At 39.6% G+C, this 22,113-nt stretch overlaps 1 protein-coding gene across 1 annotated transcript in view; it reads left to right on the forward strand.

Annotated features, from left to right (window-relative positions):
• LOC132990052 (uncharacterized) overlaps window positions 1-22,113 on the forward strand; it is a 377,347-nt gene that overhangs the window by 350,547 nt on the left and 4,687 nt on the right. The window lies entirely within an intron of this gene.

Raw genomic sequence — 22,113 nt, forward strand, 5'->3', positions numbered from 1 at the left:
TCGGTTTCAAAGGTGCAATAGGCCTACATATTTTGTACAAACGTGCAAACGCTTGGAGGATGCTGGTAGGCTGATTTTGCCAGTTTGGATAGAGCTAGGCAAGCTATTTCCTCCATTTGCCACTAATACTAAGCTAACTTTCAGCTGTCAGAGAAGGCTAAGAGAGTGGTATTTCCTATGTTTGTGTATTAATACTTACTGTGAGTTATAGCCTATAACTTTGTGCTATTTTTAGGAGGGTAACATTGCAGTTTTTATTTCACTTTCTGATAGCTTAGTCACATCCTTGTCAAAAGTTTGCTGAGAAAATGGATACCGTTCTTTTTTTTTTTTTGTCTGTTTAGGTAGCAACAGTTAGCACACAGTTGAGCTTATTATAGGCTAGAGAGAACAGAGAGACGCTCCATGCCTTTTAATGGCTGGAGATTTGTTTTAGACTAAGATGTACATAAAGGTTTTGTAATTTAGATGTTTAGATGCACTGGTTTGGTTATGTTGTAAAATTGGACAGAAGTAAGCTAACTATCCCACCCTGTTCCCACTCTTTCTGCTAAACTAAGATAACTTTTCCTCAGTTAAATTCATTATTTAGTTAGATGAGAAAAATTGATGACTCATAAATGTCTGCTACATAAAAGTTAGCACACAGTTTAGCTTACTTAGCATTGAGAGAACATAAAGAAACTGATATAAAGAGTAAAGCTGCAGCTTGTCATGTTTACACCAACCTCAATTTTAAACAAAAAATTATAATTTTAAGAATCAATTTTTAAAAAATTCAGCTAAGCTAACTAGGCCTGTTAGTTTTGCACTTCTGAGTTCAGACAGAATTCAGATTCAGATTTAATGCAACTCAAACTTCTTTCTATTTGTTAATTGGTGTAACATCATTTATCTAAAAACTTTTAAATTCAGTTTGATATGAAAATTCTCTTGTTTCTGTCTGTTACATGTGAAGCTACAGCTAGCACACCAGCTAGCTGATAGACAAGAGAAGCTAATGCCCAGAGTCCTACTTCTTCTTACTGGAGGTAAGACTAAAACTTCATCATGTTTTCAATTACATTTTAAGCAAAGGTTGTTTTTCTATTAGTGATATTTAGAGGTGGGCTACTAGTTGGCTGATTCCATTAGTTTGGACAAAGCTAGTTTAGCTGTTGTTTTCAGTCGCAGAGCTAAACTAATCATCTGTTGGCTTGAGTTACTAGGCTATAATTGATCCTTAATTTAGAAATATATTACTTAGACTTAAAAACTAGTTTGTTTTTGAAGATTAGTTGCATTTTTACAGTTAACTACCTAGAATGCCTACACAAAAGTATGGTAATAGCCTCCACGTTAGCTGCCATTTTTCCAACTACAACATAAAAATGCTGCGTACATCAACAGCAATTCATGGTAGAAGCAATTTTTGCTGCAAGATTTAACATTGTACACTTAAACTGTTTATTCCTGATTAGTCCAGATCTGATAATCTTTCAAAGTCTATGAAGTGTGATGTAGGCTTACCATCTATTAAAAATACAAAATCTTGAATAAAAGTATTTAGCCCTTGAATTAGAAATTTAGAAAATCTTGCCTAAAACTAGTCATTTGAGTCATATTGTGCTCGCAAAGCTTCTCTCACTTAATTGTGAACAAGTCCTATACAAGTTAAGGAACATGACTCAAATGAATAGTGAAAAAACGCAGTCCATTCATGTTGTTGGAAGCCTTTGTTGGGTCACGACCGGGGTAAATTATGCCCTTGCTTTGTCAGTACCTGCACTCGAGCTCACATTCATATTATAATCGCAGCGGTGATCCGTGGTGTCAGCGCCGACCCTTTTGAACATTTTGTGTGTGATTCCCGGACTGAAGTCTCCTCTCATGATCTTCAGGTAGAATTGCAAAAGGAGAAAGAAAAAAAAAGAGCACCTGAAATTCCATTATGTATGAAGATGAGGGCTATGTGAGAAAAAGTAAGGAGTGCTCTCCTGTGTATCTCTTTGATCTATTATCTAACAGACTTCCAGGCCCTAATCCTGAGCACCCTTGAGGAGTAGAGCCCTTTTTTCTTCTCCCCCTCTACTGCTCCACATGTGACATCATGGCTGGGTTAAGTGCTTTTTCTGCGGACTACAACATCTTCAGAAATTTGCCAGTGGGGGTTGAAGTTTGAATTATGCTGATGTTAGAATATTTTGCACATGTTTGGTTGGCTTTTTGTGAAATACAAATTGGTGGATTCAACATACTTTAGCGCTCACATTGGTTTCCATTTTTATCATGGAATCATAAAGTTTGACCAATGTTTACAAGTTGTTTTTTTGTTTTGTTTTTTCAGAAAGATAGCAGCCGTTTTAAACCATCCTCCTGATACTGTATGGCTCTTCTGAGTTCCTTCCTTCCTGTGTTTGAGATGTCAGCCTTTGAATGGGGTCATAAACGTCTCCCCAAAAAAAAGCAATTTCCACTCGCAGCTGCTTAAAGAAACCGTAAGTTGTGATGCATTCCTTCTGGACATAAATAGATCCAGAAAAAGGGACCAGGTGATGGAAAAGACAAACAGAGCAGGACTAGATCAACATGTGAGCACATAAGTTAAAGGAAGACGGTCGTTTGGAGGGTGTTAAAATGTCAAAGGGCTGTAAAAACCACTTAAATTCATTTAGTCTCCAGTTAGCGTTTGGGAATAAATAGATCAAACTGGGGTGCAAATTATTCTTCACAAGAACAATGTGTCACTCTGTTCTGACAATACATGTCTGAACTTTGCTTTGTTTGCACACAATCCGCTCTCCCTTCACTAAATGGCATTGAAAGCCTTAATGAAATTATCTGATTGGTAAAAGTATTGATCTAGATTTGGGTTTTTTTTTTTTTTTTTTTCCAATGCTGGCATCTTTTGCCTGTGACACTATTGACATCTTAAGTGAGTTTTGATTCCTCAGAACACCGGGGAGGGGCTCTTATCTTGTCTCTGTCTTTTTTTTTGTCTGTGTGATAGAAATACAAGATGATAGAGCTAATTGATTAGCCGGAGAACAAAAAGACACATCACACTCAAAGTGATCATTTGCTAAGACATTATTAGGCGATTATATTGCCCTGAGAGTCGGATCAATCGTATACCTTCAGGGTCAATTCTAGTTGTTTGATCCTTTTCTTTCTTTTCTTTAGATTATAACAAATCTGCCCGTTGCACATGGCAGCTTATTTCTAAAGCTTTGTCACTTTTTTTTAAAAGCGGTTTTCATCTGAGTGTTTAGGGTGTTGTTTCTGTCTTTTTTTGTCTATCTTTGCTTGTCAGGAAGCATTACCCTGACAGGCTCTTTTGTTGTTGTTTCTTTCTGATTGAAAGCAGCAGTTTAAGAGCAGTCCTCAGGGGGCAGAAAAATAAGTATAATTTTTGAGCCAATAGGCATGGCCGGAGTGAGAGCACCCGAAGCCCATAAAAGTCCTTTAATGGACAAAGGAATGCTACAGTATCTGCTGCTCTCCACCACTCAGCCTGCACTTTTTATAACAATGTCCCCTGTAACGACATGGGCTCCAGCATTTAGCGCTGAGCGTTGCTGAGTGTGATCTTGTGAATGCAAATAACCAGCTATCAGCTAGCTTTTGTGATTCACAAACAAAGACATTTAGCCATTGTTTTCTGCGTCCTGTTTCTGTGCCACTAACCCGACACAAATGAATGTTTGCATGGTTTTGACCGTGCACACGGTGCCATGTATTTAACCAAGAACAATCGCTCAATTGTTGTCTTTTATTCCATATCTTTGTGGGATGCCAGTTGCTTTTTGTAACCATGTTGAGGTGTTAGTTTGCTGTTATCAGATACAGGATCTGTTGTGTATTTTTTTTTTTTTTTTTTTCAGTTTGGTTACAGCCGTGGATCGTTCTCTCGTGTCAGCACGTTGTTTTGTGATTGCTCTCTGTCCACATTCTCATCATCTGACAGCATATGATGTTGTTTTTTTTTCATGTCCAGCCTTTATAAAGTTATTCTATTCTTTCTAAACATTCAATAATTTTGGTTTCCCTCATGAAGAATTTGAAAATATATATGTTAATTACAAAACCCAAAGTTCTCCTTCCTCTTAGTTTACAACAGAAACAAATTAATACAGATTATTTTATAGACATAGAAGATTACAAACACAAAGTTAAGGTCTTGTAAACCACTGTGGGGCATGTTAGGTTACTGTACTTTGCTTTTTCAGATTTTCACTCTATTATTATCTCATAGTGTAAACCCGCTGTTTGTTCTTGAATCTGAGACTTTATTAATGGGGGCTGCTTTGGCCAAAACTACAAATTCTGTTTTTTAAAATGACTATTCCTTGAATTAAGGTTTGTCTGATATCCATCAAATAAATCAATGATATGAAAATATACAAAGATAATTATTTAGAAAACTGGGTTCTGCAGGATTATGTTTACACTTAGATTGAAGCTCCTCTAGTTTCTGTCCTCTACCCCCCCCCTCAAAGAAATGAAGCCTCTTCTTAAAATACTACATTAAACTTATAAACTTCTTCTTATTTGTTATCACAACCAATGTCAGAATATCAACCCAATTTTTTGTTTTAAAAGTTGCATTACAAAAAGCAGCATTTTTACACTTTGAGAGAATTCCTCTGCTTTCAACAGATGGCTACGAGCAAGCCAAATATTTTCTTTGTTCACACATGCCTTATCCTGAGAAAACAAACACGATGGAAATCTGATCTTTACAGATGCAAGCCATTGTTTTGTGAGTGTGTGTGAGTGTGTGTGCGTGTGTGTTTGTGTGCTCGCACATGCATGTGTGTTAGTGTGTGTGTGTGCACTTAAGCCTGTGTTTACCTTGCCTTTTTTTTCAAAGCACTTAATGCACACAGACTCCGCTGCGGCTAAATTCATTCTTATGCAATCTGCCGGGGGGGGGGGGGGGGGGGAGGGAAAAAGTGGTTGGATTTTGTATATTTAATAAAGCCGTGTGAGATATTTGAATTATTGTCAATATTCTGTAAATCTTCACTGTTCAACATGAATTATTTTTACAAGACGGATAGATCTTTTTCTGTTGCAAAAATCCATATTGGCAAAACATTACTTTGGGTTGGTTTCATTGAAGACGGGACGTTACACAATAATCAACATTTGTTCTAACATCTATCATGTAAATGTGTCAAAAATGTGTTTCATTTTTTATTTCAAACCCTGCTTGGTTAGTGGTTAATAAAAAGAACTACAAGCACAGAAAACAAAACAGACATGATTTCACATGAGCACAAAGTCATTGTCACAACACAGAGAAGCACAAAAACGAAGGCAGATGCACCCGAGCACTGAAAGTACATACATGCTCATAAAGGAACATTTTGAAGTAAATTGAGGATGTGTGCTTGTTTCCTCATGCACAGTAGGTCAGGACATATTTGTATTACTTAAACCAGGATGGTTTGAAGAAGTTTGAGTGTGTCTTCCCTGTATATTTGTTTTTATCACTGGTGATGAGTCAGCACATTGATGGACTCAGTCAGCGTTGGACCCAGGAAATGTTCTTTGTTTTCATTTTGATATGGTTGATGGTGTCGCAGGAATGGAGAGGTGGAGGGAGGGGGTCGTGATGGGGATGGGGGGGGGGGGGCAGAAGGGGAGATCAGATTAAGGTGGATTGTTGTTAGAATATCTGATGTGAAAGATGCAGAATGAGACTCTCTGCATCTCTTTTGTGGCACGCCCCCCCCCCCCCCCCCCCCCCCTTTTAGATGAAGTCTTCTTTCTGCCACCATAATGTCCACCCGACCCCGTGATCTGAGTCATAGCCTGTCCATATTTGCTGTTTGTTTGACCCCACAAGGGCACGAACCCTGGCTGATCCTTCATCTGAGGACAAAGCTTATGTTTGCAGTGACATCATAAATGCCTGTGCAGAGAAAACAATGGCTGATGAATTCAGCGGGCGTCGGAGCACAGTGGACGGCATGCAGAGACACAGAGACTCGGCCCGAAACTTCCAGAGTCATGGAAAGTTTTTTTTTTTGTTTTTTTTCTGACAGGGACCCACACCTTGACCAAACAACACAGAAAGAGCTCCCAAAATGCTGTCTGCAGGGATCAGATATCTGTTGGTGTAGTCAGAGACAGAGGCTGGGTGGGAGGGTGTGAGCACGGCCCGGGATCATCAGGTTATATCACTAAATGTTTATATGAAGCTTTGTGGCTGCTGGAGACAGGCGGAGATGGGGCTCTGCTCCTTAGGGAAGAAAGACGCTTTGTTTTTATAGGCTGCCTGGAATGTGTTGAAGAGTGCGGACATCTGCTTTATTAGCATATGTTGATTCCACCCCCAACTATGAATCTGCTGGTGGTCTGATAATGTTTCCCTCTGATATCTGTAAATACAGGCTGACTTTAAACGGCACATTTTTACATAATAAGGCTCCTTTTTAAAGTCCTTTTCTTACTCAATGTTGTCGTTGTGGTACCCAAATTTAAAAATAAAAGCATATAAGAAGAAGACCTTAAAGAACAAAATACAGACATTCAATATAATTTGAAAGGCAACAGGTTCTAGTTTGCAACAGATGGTTGAATATGGATGAAGAAATCTTTGAGATTATTTGATTCCAACTCAGCTGTCAATCCACAACACGGTCTGATAAAGTCAAATCTTTATGTCATTATTGCCCTCATTTCGTCATTAAAGGCAAAAAGGCTTATAGACAAGGAACTTTAAATTCATGAATTTGTGTAATTTCCAAGGAAAGATTCTGTAGTGTGTGAAAATGTGCAAAACTGTATTGTTGAGGTAAAACAGAAACTACACTGCATCAGCAAAAAGATTTGCATCTTCTGTAAAGAACAAAATAATCATTTTTGAGCATTTCTGATTCAACTCTCAAAAAATCAAGCCACATTATTGTCCATTAAAGTCTCATATTTAACATGATGATGCCTCAGCACTCAAAAGATTTCTGTCATCTCATACTCAAATAAAAAGGCACATGAAAAAGAAAACAACTTTAAGGCCAAAATGCACGCATTAGAGGTCATGTGACATTTATATATTCTCTAGTTTGTGAAAGTTTAGATATTTGTGTAGAGCTAAAAAAAAAAAAAAAAAAAACTTGTTTGTAAAGGGGAACTTTTATCTTTGGTTCAGTGTTGGTCTGATAATGTCTCATTCTGACTGTGTTTATTCCATGGCTGGTTGTGGGGGATGTTTGGTTTCCAGGATAGTTATTGGATAACCCAAATGTAAAAAAGGCTCCTAACAGAGGAGCTGTATATTTAAAATGTACGAGGAGGAGTCATTGGACGAACAATATGTGCAAAGACTGTTTTGAGCTAAATGTAACCCACACTACAAAAGCTCAAACACAGATTTTTGTTCTGTCTTCAGCATGTTATCATAATTGATTTTATCCCGATCCTGATAGCGTTCTGATGATGTCGTTCCTAAATACAGTATATATCTAATTTAAAATAGCTGTTTTTGTATCTTTTTGTGTCATCCTGCTCTTCAAGAATCACTCTTTATGATCTCATCATTAGCATTCCCAAATAGAAAGTTTGAAAGTGAAGAACTGAACTGCCAAATATCATATTTGAGGGTTCACTTTAAAGGCAGACTGCTTCAATGTATTTGTTAGAGTTAGAAACTATAACAGCTTCACTCATTGAGCTCAGATATGATAACAAATCCTTGAGTTGTCATCTTCTGTATGTCATTTTTAAGTGGCATTAACAAGCCCATGCTTTATGTTGTAACTATGAAAATCAGCACATATCTTTAATATCATACCAACTCCCTCTGTGTGAAGTTTTGTTTTATCTGGATGCCAAACTGTGTGGGAGCTAGTGAGGTTTTAGTTTGTCACCTTTACCTCCACAAATTCAAAGACCATCAACGTTTTCAAAGCTTACCAAATGGGGTGTGGTTTGTTTTTAATATTTAGAGCTACTTACATATTTACATTTGAGCCTGGGATTAAGAGGAAGTGGGCTTTTGTTTTGGGTTTTCTTTTTTGTTTTTGAATGTGAGAAGTTTTTGTTTGGCCCACACAAAGATTGAGATGAGTGAATGTGCTGCAGAGTTTTGAGTGTAGCTCTCCTGCAGCTTATTGGTGTGAAAATTCCTCAGAGTCATTCTCAAGTCATTACAGATGCATCCCACCCATGCACTCATACTGGCTCGTGGATTACCATTCTCTTTGTTAGGCTAATTGCATTATTGAGGCTGGGTTTTTTTGGGGGGGGTACGGTGGCCCATGTTGTGCAATCTTACGTATGGATGGGATTTACATTTTTGCAAATGGAAACGACACTGGCAGTTTCATTTAAAAATCAAGATTAAGGCTGATTAAATGTTTTGGTTTGTTGCATATTTAGAATTGCAGGTTATACTTGATATCATCTTTAATTCTTTTGTAATTATACACTGCTCTGTGCTGAGATACCATTTCTAAATATACACTCATTCTAAAGTTGCTTTTAAAACATGGAATATGTCTTTGTCGTTTTGCACTTAAAAAGACACTTTCTTTATTTCAGACACATCGATACACTCATATTTAACAAGTAAGGAAAGATGCACACACACATGGATGCTTTTATATAAATGTGAAAAAATATAATCAGATAAAACATATAAGAGGCAGCTGTCCCTCCAGATCAGGAGCATGCTAATTTTTGACCCCCAGCCTCCGGGCTACTTCCTGTTCACACTTCCTCTCATGTCACTCAATTAATGAATTCATGAAAGATGCATCATTTCTCAAAAAAAAAGCAGAGTGATAAAGATCACCTGGCACACACACCTATTAAACAGACCGGCCCTGTGTAACCCAACACCTCACAGGGAATGCACTCAATCAGGCCTATTGTTTCTGCTCACATACAGTTCCTCCTCTGAGATAAGTCCGGCCACGGCTTGCAGAGATAACAACAGCGCCTTAAAAGCATGGAAGAGACGCTCACTGTCAACACCTCGGCTTGTGAGATTCCTGCAACAGATTAAAGGTGCAAGTTCAGCTCAGGCGGACATATAAGTGCACGTCATGCTGCAGGATGTGTCTTCATATGCCATTATTCCAGACTAATATTCAGACTGTTAGTCAGGAGGAAATGAAGCGAGCTGAAGCGAGCTGATGCTCGCGCCCTGACTCACACAGCCATCTGATGGAGTGCAGCTCCTGAATAGGCAGCAGTATCAATATTATGGCACAGAGGATGTGAGTCAGGAGGAAGAGAATCCACTTGATTGGGCCGTTATGTGAGTTGAAAGGAAAAGGAGAGGAAGTTGGTTTGAAGATTTGTCACCAGCAGATTTTTTCTGTTTTTAGGAAGGGGGGGGGGCTCTCTGCACGGCTCAGGAATGTGAAACAAAAAAAAAAAGGAGGTGGGTGTTGGGAAGTTTTTCATAAATAAGTAACCAGCTTCTCTGTTTTTTTGTGGTGCCATTAAAATAAACAGAAAAAAATACACAATCGTATTTCTAAATTCATATTTCAATGCAGTGCGTGATGAAACCTGCTGTTCATGACTTATGTGTGCTTTATTTATGACTTGGAAAAAACAGGTTTTGTCTGCTTTCAAAAATCTCAGAGCAACAGGTAAATCAGAAACTGACCCTTTCCTCTCGCCTCATTATTTCATGTCAGGTTTTTTTTTTTTTTAACATTCCTGAAGCTCATTTAAAGGCAGTTGTCTCCCTTTAGATACTCGTCACCGGTGGTGGGAGGCTGATATATCCATCTGCGCCTGCGAAGGGGGCGCTAATCCCCGACAACTGTGCCCCTCTGGCACCGTATCCGTTGCACTGCTGGTTGTGTGATACAATGGGCTCCCCTCCTTTGTCCTTGAAATTGTTTTAATTAGCCCCACGGCGGGGGCTGGGGTGGCAAACACAGGACTGACTCAATGGGATTGACAGATTCACAGGAGCATGATACTGCGGGCTCAGAGATGACAGATACATGTCGGAAACGGACGGTTATGTAACGGATCAAATTGGCAGATCTTGAATAAGTGCAGTTTGAGTGATTGGTTTGATCCCATATGTGGGCACAAACCAGGACTATAATGTTGATGTAGTAGAAGTAGATTATTTCTAATGATCACATTTTGGTGCAAATGATTACGTTAGATGCATTCCAAAAAAATCCATTGAAATACATTTTTGATCAAATATTTCTAAATGATGCATAAGGAGCTCCTTGATCCCAACAGTGGTTAAAAAACCTCAACTGTTCAGGGAGATGAGCATCCAAATATGTTAATAATATGTTAGATTTTCTAATAAATTTAAATCTACTTGCTTTAAGCAAAAACATATATAAAGTGTGTTGACAAAAAAATAGCAGAACTTCAATTTAAGTGCAGAAATTGTGCAAATATGCCGATCAATAAAGAGTTTAAGTCCATTACAAAGCATAGTTTTAAACAATTTATCTCAAATTAAAACATGTGCATATGTTTCCATCAGATGTAGTACTGTACCGGAGGATGCAAAGAATGCAAACTGGCTGTAATAATTATGTAAGACTGAGAAACCACACACACACCATCACTCTAAAAACGACTTTTCTTCATCTGTTACTTAATGCCACAATAATTGCCAAACTCTAAACCAGTTCTGCGTGCTGGTCACTGATGCGGTAAACAAATTTGTTTGCAGGTTGATCAATAAGCCCACTCCACATGCAGTCGCTTGTCTTCAGCGTGGACCACTTGGACCTCCCAGCAGCCGGCGGGACCCGCCGACAAGAAATGATAAGAAGCCGAGTTGTGATCCAAGAGGATCATGTGACCCCCCCTGCTTTAATCTTATACCCATGTCTGTTGTGGGAGTCACTTTCTGTGGCAAAGTTAAATCAAGGAATCTTGGTGGAATGTCAGACGAAGCATTAGCACCAGCTTTTTTTAATTGGGGAGGAGCTGCTGCAGCTTAGAGCAAGAGTTGTCATACAACAACAAAAAAGCAGCTTTCTCGTAGGGGGGGGTGGGAAGGGAGGCTAAAAAAGTTTTGCCTTTTTATGTAAATGTTTTTACACCCTCCTAAATTCAGCTCTCCCAAGTCAAACACACCCCTCCCCCTGAGTTATCCTCCCCCTCTCCCTGCCTCCCCTGGGAGGAGGGGTGGTGCAGAGAGAGATCTCAAACCATCTGAATCTCTTTTAACTAAGTGGCCAGAGAGGAATAAGGGCAATTATTCCACAGTGATGCATTCCTCCTCAAACAAGGACACCATGACGGTCAACACGTTGAATATAAGCTGTGATATAGGCCTGCCTCCCATACTACATCTGAGAAACTAAGAGACATGAAACAAAACAGGTTCTCTCAAAGGGCATGCAAGCATGGGAAACAACATATGTGGGGGGAGATAGTGCTTACAAAGATTATGCAATATCTGCTAATCTACAATATGCTATTTTATCAAACGTGTTAGGGGAAATTTTAACCTCATTTGTTTTTGAAAAGGCTTGTAGTCATGTATATTTGGGGTTTTTCATTTTGTGTTACTGTGGTGTAATATAGGTCAGAGTATAATCGAGACATGGACATGAGTAAGCATACACAAAACGTTAGACTTAATTTGTAGATTATTGTAAATTTCAGGCGCATTAACAGTATATTTATAATATCTTTGACGACCCTGCCATCAGGTCACTGCCTATGAACTGTACTTAACGTCTAATATCATTTCATGTCCAATGATATGTGCATAATGTGAAAGTATATCTTCATATGTAGATGCAACACTTAAGACATGTCCCATACCGACCTGAATGCACTTCTCTTAACTACTTTTTTATGTTATTTATTATCAAATATTTTCTATTATTTTTCAAATTTGCAGAGTCATACATGTCAAATGTGGCCGGCAAATTTGGTTAAATAATGCACACTGACAATAAAGGCAGTTTGTATTTAAAAAAGGGTTTTATTTTATATTTGTTAAGTGTAAACGTGGACGATCAGTAGAAGAAAAAGAGCGTCTATTTGTGTTGTAGCATTCTGACATCAGCTGAACACAAATTGAGTTGCTCACAGATGTCGTGGTTCAGTGTCCTGCAGTTATAAACACACCTGATGATGAAAAATACGGCCGTGGGACCTTTTAAACGGGGAAACCTACAATTAACAAAGATTAATAATGGTGGTCTGGGATGAATACCCCCCATCCACCCCCCCCCCCCCCCTGTCATTACAGAGTCCCTCAGGCAAAAAAAAAAAAAAAAAAAAAACTTCTGTGAGAAAAAAGTGTTTGTTTATCTTCACCCTCCATAGTCATGCTGATTATAAGAAACTGGAGACGTTGCATTCTTGTCTGCGTGGAATTTCAAGTGTTTTCTCCCCCCCGTCACCTTTCATCATCACTTCATTGAAAATGGAACAAAAGAGGGGCATGTTGGTTATGAAACAATGATGAAGACCGGCACTTTGTCGTGTTTATCCAAAATAAATCAGACAGTGTACATGTATGAAATTCTGCTAGCTCCACGTTTGGTATTTATGATCTTTAATTTTCTTGAATGAACACCCCAGTTACAAAGCTTTTCAAGACCCCCAAGATTGTGATTTGAGTGTTGCATGACCCCCCCACCTGTAGCCTGTGCAGTATTGATTGCTCCCCTTCTTCTGTGGTGTTTAATGGGGCTCATCGTCGCTACCAATTCTCTCACCATTTCCCCTGAAACTGAACACTTGTGCACATGTATCATCCGACAGAACCTTTCTTAGGAAGCGACTGGAGCATGCAGCCAGAGCTTTTACACTTTCAAAGAAGCAAAGACAATGAGCTCAAGACAAATTTCCAGCAGAGCAGCTGTGTGATGAAAAAAAAAAAAGGCCCACTTCTTCTTTGTCCACTCTCCTTTCCCACCGTCACATAGGGGCTGTCATATGCCGAGCGCTTGTTTGACTGTTTCGGATGGCTTTTTGAATGCATGTGAGGTGGAACCAAACACATTCTCGTCTGTGTGGAAGTCAGAGGGTGTAAAGACAGATGTAGCATCCCTCAACTCCTGCACTCCTACCTCATCTGTGATGTTACATCTGCTGGATGATTTTGAAATCAGTTTCTGACTTTTTTTGTCAGCACAGTCAGAACCTCTGTTTTTTTTTTTGTTTTCTTTTACAATCATCAACTGTAACTGGAAATATGCTTTTTTGCTGTTTTCAAAATAGCTGAATCATAAAGTTATTTTGATTTTTAAGGGAGTATGGTTAATGTAAATTTCCCCCCAGGTCACTAAATTACCACGCTCGCTAACTCCTAAAAAGGTATAATTACCTGCGTTGCTAAATTGTTTATCAGACTTCAGTGCGTCCCAAGCTTGAAGTTGCAACATGAACACCACAAATGTTAGTATAGATGATATACTGTATATACATTTTTTCCTGACAAATCAGGAAATATTTTTTCTGGCAAATCTGAAGATTCTGCTAGCTAGCAACGGGTTGGCCTAGCTTAGCATTAAAACTGTGAATTAAAGGGAAACAGCTTGCATGATTTGGTCCAAATTTTGCCTTCCAGCAGATTCAGGGCTAAAAAAATAAACATAATATTTAATCTTATGGCTGCTACTCTGTCACATGACGGGCGCGGAGACTTGGAGGGCAATAAGGGGCTTAGGAATGTAGCATCCATCTTCAGATTCTCAGTGGAGCTGCAGCATGGGCCTTTCAATTTTCCATTTCTTCAAACGGACACATGTTTACATCACCTGACAACCGCAGGAAAAAACCCCACAATAATCCATTATCTCCTCCCTTCTGGGTTTTCTGTCTCAGGTTTGGATTCTGTAGAAGCACAGCTCAGGCTCGTCTCCTCATCGGTTAGGGCTTCATATTCAACAATGTCTGTCCCTGGTTTAAGAATTCAGAAATGAAACTGGTGAGATCGTGCAGCATTAAGGCCTATCTCGTCCACCAGGTGTAGTTCCTTAGGTTTGTGACATCACAAGTCAGGAATAGTTTTATTTAATTGAGATTGAAACGTCTTTAATGACCTCAAAGAATCCCAAATATAACGACTTGCAGGCTTTTAAACATTGTAACTTTCCACTCCTGCAAAGGTGTGCTGTTTATGTCAAAGTGAGGTAAATATAATGGGACCAAGACTGGTGGAACCTCTACCCAGAATGCATTGGGCTTTTAAAAACAATGGTATAGGATAAAGGGATTTTTTTGTCATTACTATCACATTATAAAGCTGATGCCCTGGGTTACAAATCTCAAATAGTACGGGTTCCTTTTCAATATGAATCTATGGCTTACAGTTTAGCTCATCACAAAAACCCTAAATTCCTTTCTCTCTCAAGGATGTATTTACTGTTTTAGATTTGTGAAAAAAGAGAAAAAACAATGTTGATACGTCCTCTGCTCTTCCATCTCAAACCAAACGCCCCTCGTGTCTGTGTCGTGTTATTAGTCTGTGCGCTGCTGACACACAAGACAGCAGCCGGCTAAATGCGTCTGTGTGATAAGTCCCACAAAAGCCTTTCATCCTGTGGACGCTCGGACAGAGACGCAGACAGGTCAGGGTTAATGACAGGCTGTCACTGCACCTTTAATGTACTATGTGTTGAGTAAAGGCTGTTTACACCTCCACACATATACGTAGTGGTTTTAGACTGGAAATAAAAACGTAATTTCTTTTCAAAGATTAAATCATTCTGATGATTAATAAATGATTAAAAATGACAAGCTGTACATTTATTGTAATGATTTCAGTGTAAAATTAAGTTTTCTGAAAACCTTTTTCTCCCATTATACACAAAACACAGATTGTTAAATGTTGTTATTTGATGGCGCCCTGTACACACTGTATTCATGGTAAATTCTGTCATCACGTTTACAGTACGCAGATGAATGTTGTTTCTTTTCAGTCTGCATGAGTGGCATGCATGTGTTCATCGAATAAACAAACCTAAAGTCTAAAGAGAAGACACAGAGTCAAGTTTGCTTATTCTCCATACGCAAGTAGAAGACGGCGCATCACAGCTTAACACAGATGAGTTTTATCTTCCAAAATCCTGCATCCCACCCCTCCTCTGTCCCCTTCCCTCCCCTCAAACCAAACCAAGTATGAACATTTCCTTCAGAAAAAGAAAGCTTCTCACTGTAAGGGAATACTTGTTAAAAAGGGAAGAATGTGCTTTAATTTGTCAAGGGGATCTGAGCTGACAACTTTAGTAAAGTCCACTATAACAACCTTCCAGGGCCCCTGACCTAGGGAGGGAGTGACCCCTGACCTTATTTGGGCCTCTTTTATGAGGACTTTTTTTGGCTCCGGCCAGATGGCTAAACTATCAAAGGGGTTTTTTTTATGAGAAAAATCTGCAGGCAAGACCGACGTAGTATATTTATCTCATTGTGTGCAGGACGAAGCCGCTGTAACTTCCGACTCTGTGGAAACAAATTGGGGGTGTGGTTCTGCTCAGCAATGCAAAACATGTGCAGAGTTTTGATTGGGCTCAAAGATATTATTCCTTTTTCATGACTAACATCCAACTTCTTAATAATATTGTCTTCGACCTTTAACCTCGGTACCTTCAGTTTTTCATGTTCAGGAACAAACGTTTTTGATGCAATTTGATCAACTTTTGAGTTATTTTTGCACAGATTACAGAGCTCTCCTCTCAATCAGCTCACTATCGACTCGGTGTGCAATCTCTGTGGCAACCCAAAAAAAAAAAAAGTTATTGATTTGATGTTGTTGCAGCTCAAAGTCAGCCGCTCGTCAATAGCGGCAATCAGACAGCAGAATGAAATAAACGCTCTGTTCGCTTGCTCTTCTATTTTCAAACAAACCACGGCCATTTTTTTTTTTTTACTGCTCATGTAAGACCAAAAAACATTTGTATTAAAGCTGCTCTCAAACTGAGGCGACCGTTGCTCAGAGATCACGGATGAGCACAAATCAGAGGATTCAAAAGTGAAGAGTTGTGTGTCCCAGGGTCGCTATAACTCGCTCTGCTCACATCACTCATGTGGCGTCTTTATGAGCGATGGGCTGTTTTGTTGGATTAGGTTTCTGGGGAAGCATTTAAGGGGGCCGGTCTATAAGCAGAGAGCATACAGGAGCGCACGTTCAAAAATCCAAAGACAGGAAATGATGACATCATGTTTGATCATCATGTTTGTATGTTTGCTTTCAGGAAAAACTTGGACTGTGTGATTGATTTAAAAAAAAAAAAAAGAACTACAGTATCGGTGCAGTAAAGCAGGAAGTTAGTGCCCCCCTTACATGCACACAGCTGCTTAAAGCATTACCTGTTTGTTGTTCTCTGCAGAAAGCAAATCAGCTGCTCCCTCTGAGCCTACTCATCATACTGCTTCTGACCTCTGGATGAACAGGAACACGATCATTTCCAGACATGAAGGAAGAGGTTATACACAGGAGTTTTACAGTCGCTGCCTGAGAACATCCACCCTGTGCATGCTTGTAAAATGTTCAAAAATGCAAACTAATTCTCTCTTAATTTTGACCTTAAGGGTCTCTGTCCACAACTTGACAGTGGCCACAACCTTCATTTCAGAGAACTCATTGTTGCTTAGTTGCAAAAGTTAACTTCTGTTTCCCTCTGTAATGACCGTTAGATGTGTTTTTAAATTGCTCTGTGTGTGCTTCATATTTTCTTTAATTCAAGGAAATATCACCAAGAACACATGCAAACATTGTGAATGAGTCATGTCCTGTAGCGGCAGATCTAGACCTGGAGACTGACGAGTCACACTGGCGTCTCCTCCGCCACTGTTGTTGACAAAGCTTACATCAGAAGTCTCGTCCCTTCTTGATTTTGATTGGTCGTTGAGGGAGAAGCGCCATAGACAAGCGAGAGAAAAAAATGGACATTGGCAGAGAAGATTTGGCCAGTTTTTCATGGGCGCAACCCACATTCTCAGCTCTGCTGCTTAGCCCACAAATGCATGTTTCTTACAAATGTGGCACAATTAAAATGAAAATGAACAGGCTTTCCAACAATATAAGATTTATTGCCAAGAAGCATTATTACAACAAAGAAATAATCTACCAAACACTAATTTCCTTACTTTTTGTGCGATGGTTAGTCAGTTAAATCTGGTACAAAGCATCTCTTCTCTTCTGAGAGTTTTGTACACTGTCCCTGATTCAAATAAACTAATTAAATAAAAATAAAGAATAAACTCCTGAGTGTCAATAAATAAGATTCTGATGATGACATGATGAAAATTAAAATATGTGAGCATATCAAAAACATGTAAATGTCTCGAATTAAAACCACAAAATAGAACAAACCATCTATCGGTAATAATTAAGAGCTTAAGCAGTACATTCAAGTAAAAATGACGTCCTCTCACTACCAAAATGTTTTTTCTTTTGAAAGAAACCCCTCACAGATCCTCCACCGATACTCAGGTTAATCATTTATGCACATTGGTAGTTTCCTAAAAGTAACATTTAACCCCTTCATAACTGGGTAACCCAAGCTGTCTCCCGTCCTGCTCGTTTTAATGCGGCCGCTCCATCTCCTGATTGCACTCAGAGGTCGAACAGATCTGAAGTCACTGGAAGCAGTTAAAATAATAGGAGCTGAGCATGTGTTTGAGGTTATGAGGAGTGGGGGGACGGACGGACGGCCCCTGTTACACACACAGCCAAAACAGCCACAGTGCAGGCTGCGACTGAGACCTGAGGAATACACCATAATAAAAAACAATTATTTATTTTTTAAATTTTATGTGCTTTAAATCTGATCTTGTTTCCTCACTCTGGACTCCATCTTTGCATGAAAGGTCCAATTAGACATTTTTTAATCATTATTATAAATGAATTCATGAAGAAACAAACGTATAGATGTGTGTATCAGGATCCCCCTGGAGGGCTTGATGATGAAATCCAGAAACTATCATTTACACAAACATAAAAAAAATATGCAAATTCACAAGATTCATGTTGTTATGTTTGCATTTTATGAACTCTGTACAAAGAGCCTGTTTACTTTCCCCTGCAGGGCAACGGCTCAGCACACACACACACACACACACACACGCGTGCCTGCTTTCATAAATACTCACTCACACACATGTACATAAGCGCCACATGGCTTACTCCACCCACTTTCATTCACAAAGAGAAGCGTGGAGCGGAAGGGGGCGTGGCTTAACAGAAACTTGTATGAGTCACAGAGAGAGAGAGCAAAACAAGCTTCTACTACGTGCTGCAGAGACTCATTCACTCGGTCTCACACACGTTAAAGATGCAACACAAATATTTTCCATCAATGACTCAGTGAGTTTCAGTTTCTTGATTTTTGACTTCTCAGTTTGATTTGTGTGTCTTACAAATGAGCCAGAATCAGGAGTTGAGGAGGGGGGGGGGCGTCCTACACCTTCACATTTGTGTCTGTGTCACTGTTAAATCTCCCTAAAGCTTGAGCGCACAAAGACCCCTGAGCGCTGGCCGGCCCACCCTGCAGATGGCCGGAGGATCAGAGGCTGTCAGCACGCTTAAACGATCCAAGAGTCGAGGCTTCAGCCCTGCGGGGGAGGACAGAGCCTGAATGGGGCATTTCCACCAACCTCTATAGCCCCCCACTGGGCATTTGTAAAATGATTTGTGGCAAATTTGTTTAATCAATATGGATGTGGGGGTGTGGATACCCTTCTCGGACAGAAGTCTCCCCCCCCCCCCCCCCTTACCCCCTCCCCTCCCTCCTTTTTTTTCAGCCTGTAAACGCTTCAGTGGTCACCATGTATCAGGGGGAATCAGGTTTTTGTTTGTGTGAGCTCAAAACTAAAGAGATGCATACCTGAGAGGAAAAAAAGGTTAATGGTGAGGAGAGAGCTCACACAGGGATCCAAACTAGTCGTACAAGTTTGGACACCTCATCACAAAGACTTGTTCTTTAAATATTTAGCACGTCTGTCCCATCCTGGCAGGGAGACCCCTCCTCTCTGTTTTTCCTCTCTCTCTCTTTTTAAAGGGTTTTTTTTTTCTTCCCGGGAAGTGATCAGCATGTTAAATATTCAAAAGGGTTGTAAAGTTAAACTTTAACATCCTGAGCTGCAATTTAAAACTTTACGTCCATGAATGCGGAGTCACCCTTTTGGACCAAAACTTCACACAACTACAAAAACAAATTTGAGGAAATATCTGAAAATTCATCTTGGAGTCAGAAATCTAAACTTAGTATCATAATTTAAATTATGTCACATTTTTTAAATTATATTTTAAATTATATTTTAAATTATATTTTAAATTATATTTCAATTTTCAATAAAGTCTGAATAAGTTTTTTGGTTTTCTCTCTTAGTTTTGATTTTATCGTTTTACTTTAATTTTTCTTTATTCTGTCAAGTTCTGGGATTTGGGGGGGGGGGGCTGGTAGCTTGGTGGTTAATGCGCACCCCATGTAAGGAGGTTATTGTCCTCCAGGCGGGCAGGCGGCTCGGGTTCGAACCCGACCTGTGGCTCCTTTCCTACATGTCAGTCTCCACTCTCTCTCTCTCTCTCTCTGTCCCTGATTTCTGACTCTATCCACTGTACTATCTCTAACGTAAAGTCCCAAAAATAAACCTTTAAAAAAAGTTTCAGAGATTCAAAGAAAAATATATGTTTACATGTAATTCTTATTTTTCTCATTTTCTTCCTTTTATATCTAAATTACAATTTCGTCCATGATTTCATTCATGCATTTTCAACTTTCATCAAGCCGTTTTAAAGATTTTTGTGAGCTTTGGAGGAGGGGATACAATACTGCAAAGCGATACACAAGGTAAATGTGTTGTGTCAAACTCCCTCCCTTGTTTATTTTTCACAGTGCTCTTTCTGATTTTAGATTTGTGAGGTGTTTTCAGATGGAGTCTACCGTGTCTGACTTGTGATTCAAAGTTTTGCCTCCGATAAAGTCAAAACTCCTCACACAAACTTTGATCACTTATTTAATGTCACACAGGAGAGTGAGGCTGCTTTGGTCTTCACTCATGTATTCATTATGTCAGAAGAGTCAGCACCAGGGTCACGTTCTATTTTCATTTAGTCTTTGAATAAAAGTGTCTTTTATTGCTTTTTAAGAGTGGATTGATATGTTTCTGTTCTTTTGTATCTGCCTGTGCGTCCTGCTGTTTTTACGTCCTGTCAGGTTTTACCAATTCACCCATAAAGTACTTTAAGGGGGGGCGACACTTTTATTCGGGACTACAGATGGAAAATTAGCAACTTGCGAAATCTGCAACCATTTTTTAATTTCATCTTAAACGATAAATACCATCGCACACTGTCCCCTGATAAAGGAATAGGTAAATAAGTAGCCAAAACAAAGACCTTGAAGCATTCTTGTTCTCCCTCTGCATGCCTTCCTGGTTGCTATGTTCTGTTATTATTTACAGCCTCTGCAGCTGGATGTTTCCGGCTCTTCCTCTTTCAATTGTTTGCCTTTATAAACCCCGCACAGCACATAAGAACTTTTGTCACACACTTTGAGCCTATAGGCCCCCTAAAGGCCCCTCGAATATATATTTTCTTCTTCTTCTTCTTCTTCTTCTCCGATCAAAACACGGAGCCTCCAGAGCTTATACAGCATCGGTTCCTGGACAGATGTATGCAGAATTCCTGATTTCATTCTCTCGGCCTGTCACTTCTGAAAGGGGGAAGCAGCACAGAAAATAATCGGCAGAACATCCCATAAGTCTGAATGTGGGGGCAGCAGATGTGGGTGGGGAGGGGGGGGTCAACGCTGGGCCTCCCCAAGGCCCGTCGGACTATTGTTCTGCACAGAGGCCATTTCTGTGGTTGCCTTAACAACCATAATACACTCCTATCCATGTCTTTGCGCTCATTGTAGAACAAGCTCTGATTCATTTAAACTTTATTGACAAGAAAAAGAAAGGACAAACACAAACAAGTCTCTTTGTGATGTTTGATTTTTCTCATGTACCAAACACTGACCTTAGCGTGCTATTAGGCGCCAAGGAGCAGATACAAAGACTTCATTCTCAGGTGCACAAAGCAAACAAGAAAACTCAATATTTTCATGGATCTTGTGGAAAATGTGAGCAGATTCTTTTTTTAAAAAAAGCAGAGGCGTGAATACGGTTGAATACAGTAGGCAGAAGCTCGGGGGATTAGGAGTTTCTTTTCAGCAGGTCGCAGAAGGCAGTCGATACATCCAAGGTCTGCGACCGTCTTTTGTCAATAACGGCTGTAAAAACTACACCGAGGAGCCTGAAAACCCACCAGGTGTCTAATAGCCTCTGAGCCCCCCAGAAGAAACGACCACATTCACTGTCAAGTGCTTTATGCGGCGTGTTGCTTTTGTGTTCGGGGGAAGTTTTTACAATCCAACCTCCAACTGCGCCCCTTTGAGACCTGTTTGCTTTACGCTAAACAAGTCTTTCATTAATTGAAATCTAATGTTCAGAAACATTCAGCGGTTTGTTTATTGCTTCTTCTGTTACATCAGACGTCTGTTGCGTCACTGACTCAGAGGATGAGACGAAATATGTAGAAAGAAAATCCCCTTTAACCTCTTTAGACGACATAATGTCCAACGATTCAACAATATGTTTACGAGATAAATAAAATAAATATGAATTTGTCTACTTATAGCCGATCAATATCCAAACATTGTAAGCTTAAAACAACCAATTCAGACCAATAATACGACAACTCTTCATCAGTCTGACTTTAGCAGCAAAAAGCAGTTTGTTAGCTAGTTAGCTTGCTAGCTAGAAAGTATGCTACTTTGATGAGCATTCGGGGGGGGGGGGGGGTGTCAACATTTACGGCATGTCACTACATTTGTGTGTTAACCTTATTTTCTGCTCTTTGTCCTCTGACTTTCTGACATTTTGAGTGTTTAAATAAACATCAATTTTCTCTATTCACTTTCTCTTTAGTTGCATAAGCTCTCTCTCTCTCTCTCTCTCTTTCTCCCTCTCTCTGTTTGTGTGTGTGTGTGTGTGTGTGTGTGTGTGTGTGTGTGTGTGTGTGTGTGTGTGTGTGTTAAAATCATTAATGTTTCATCTGCACCATACTCTCCTCTGGTCACTTTGCCATCTGGCTGCACCTTCCACAAAAACTTAATCCATCAGTGTGACTGAGCACAACATGTGTCCTCCTGCTCCATTAACCAACCAAAACAA

Source organism: Labrus mixtus, chromosome 15 (assembly GCF_963584025.1).
Source record: "Labrus mixtus chromosome 15, fLabMix1.1, whole genome shotgun sequence".
Classification (NCBI taxonomy): domain Eukaryota; kingdom Metazoa; phylum Chordata; class Actinopteri; order Labriformes; family Labridae; genus Labrus; species Labrus mixtus.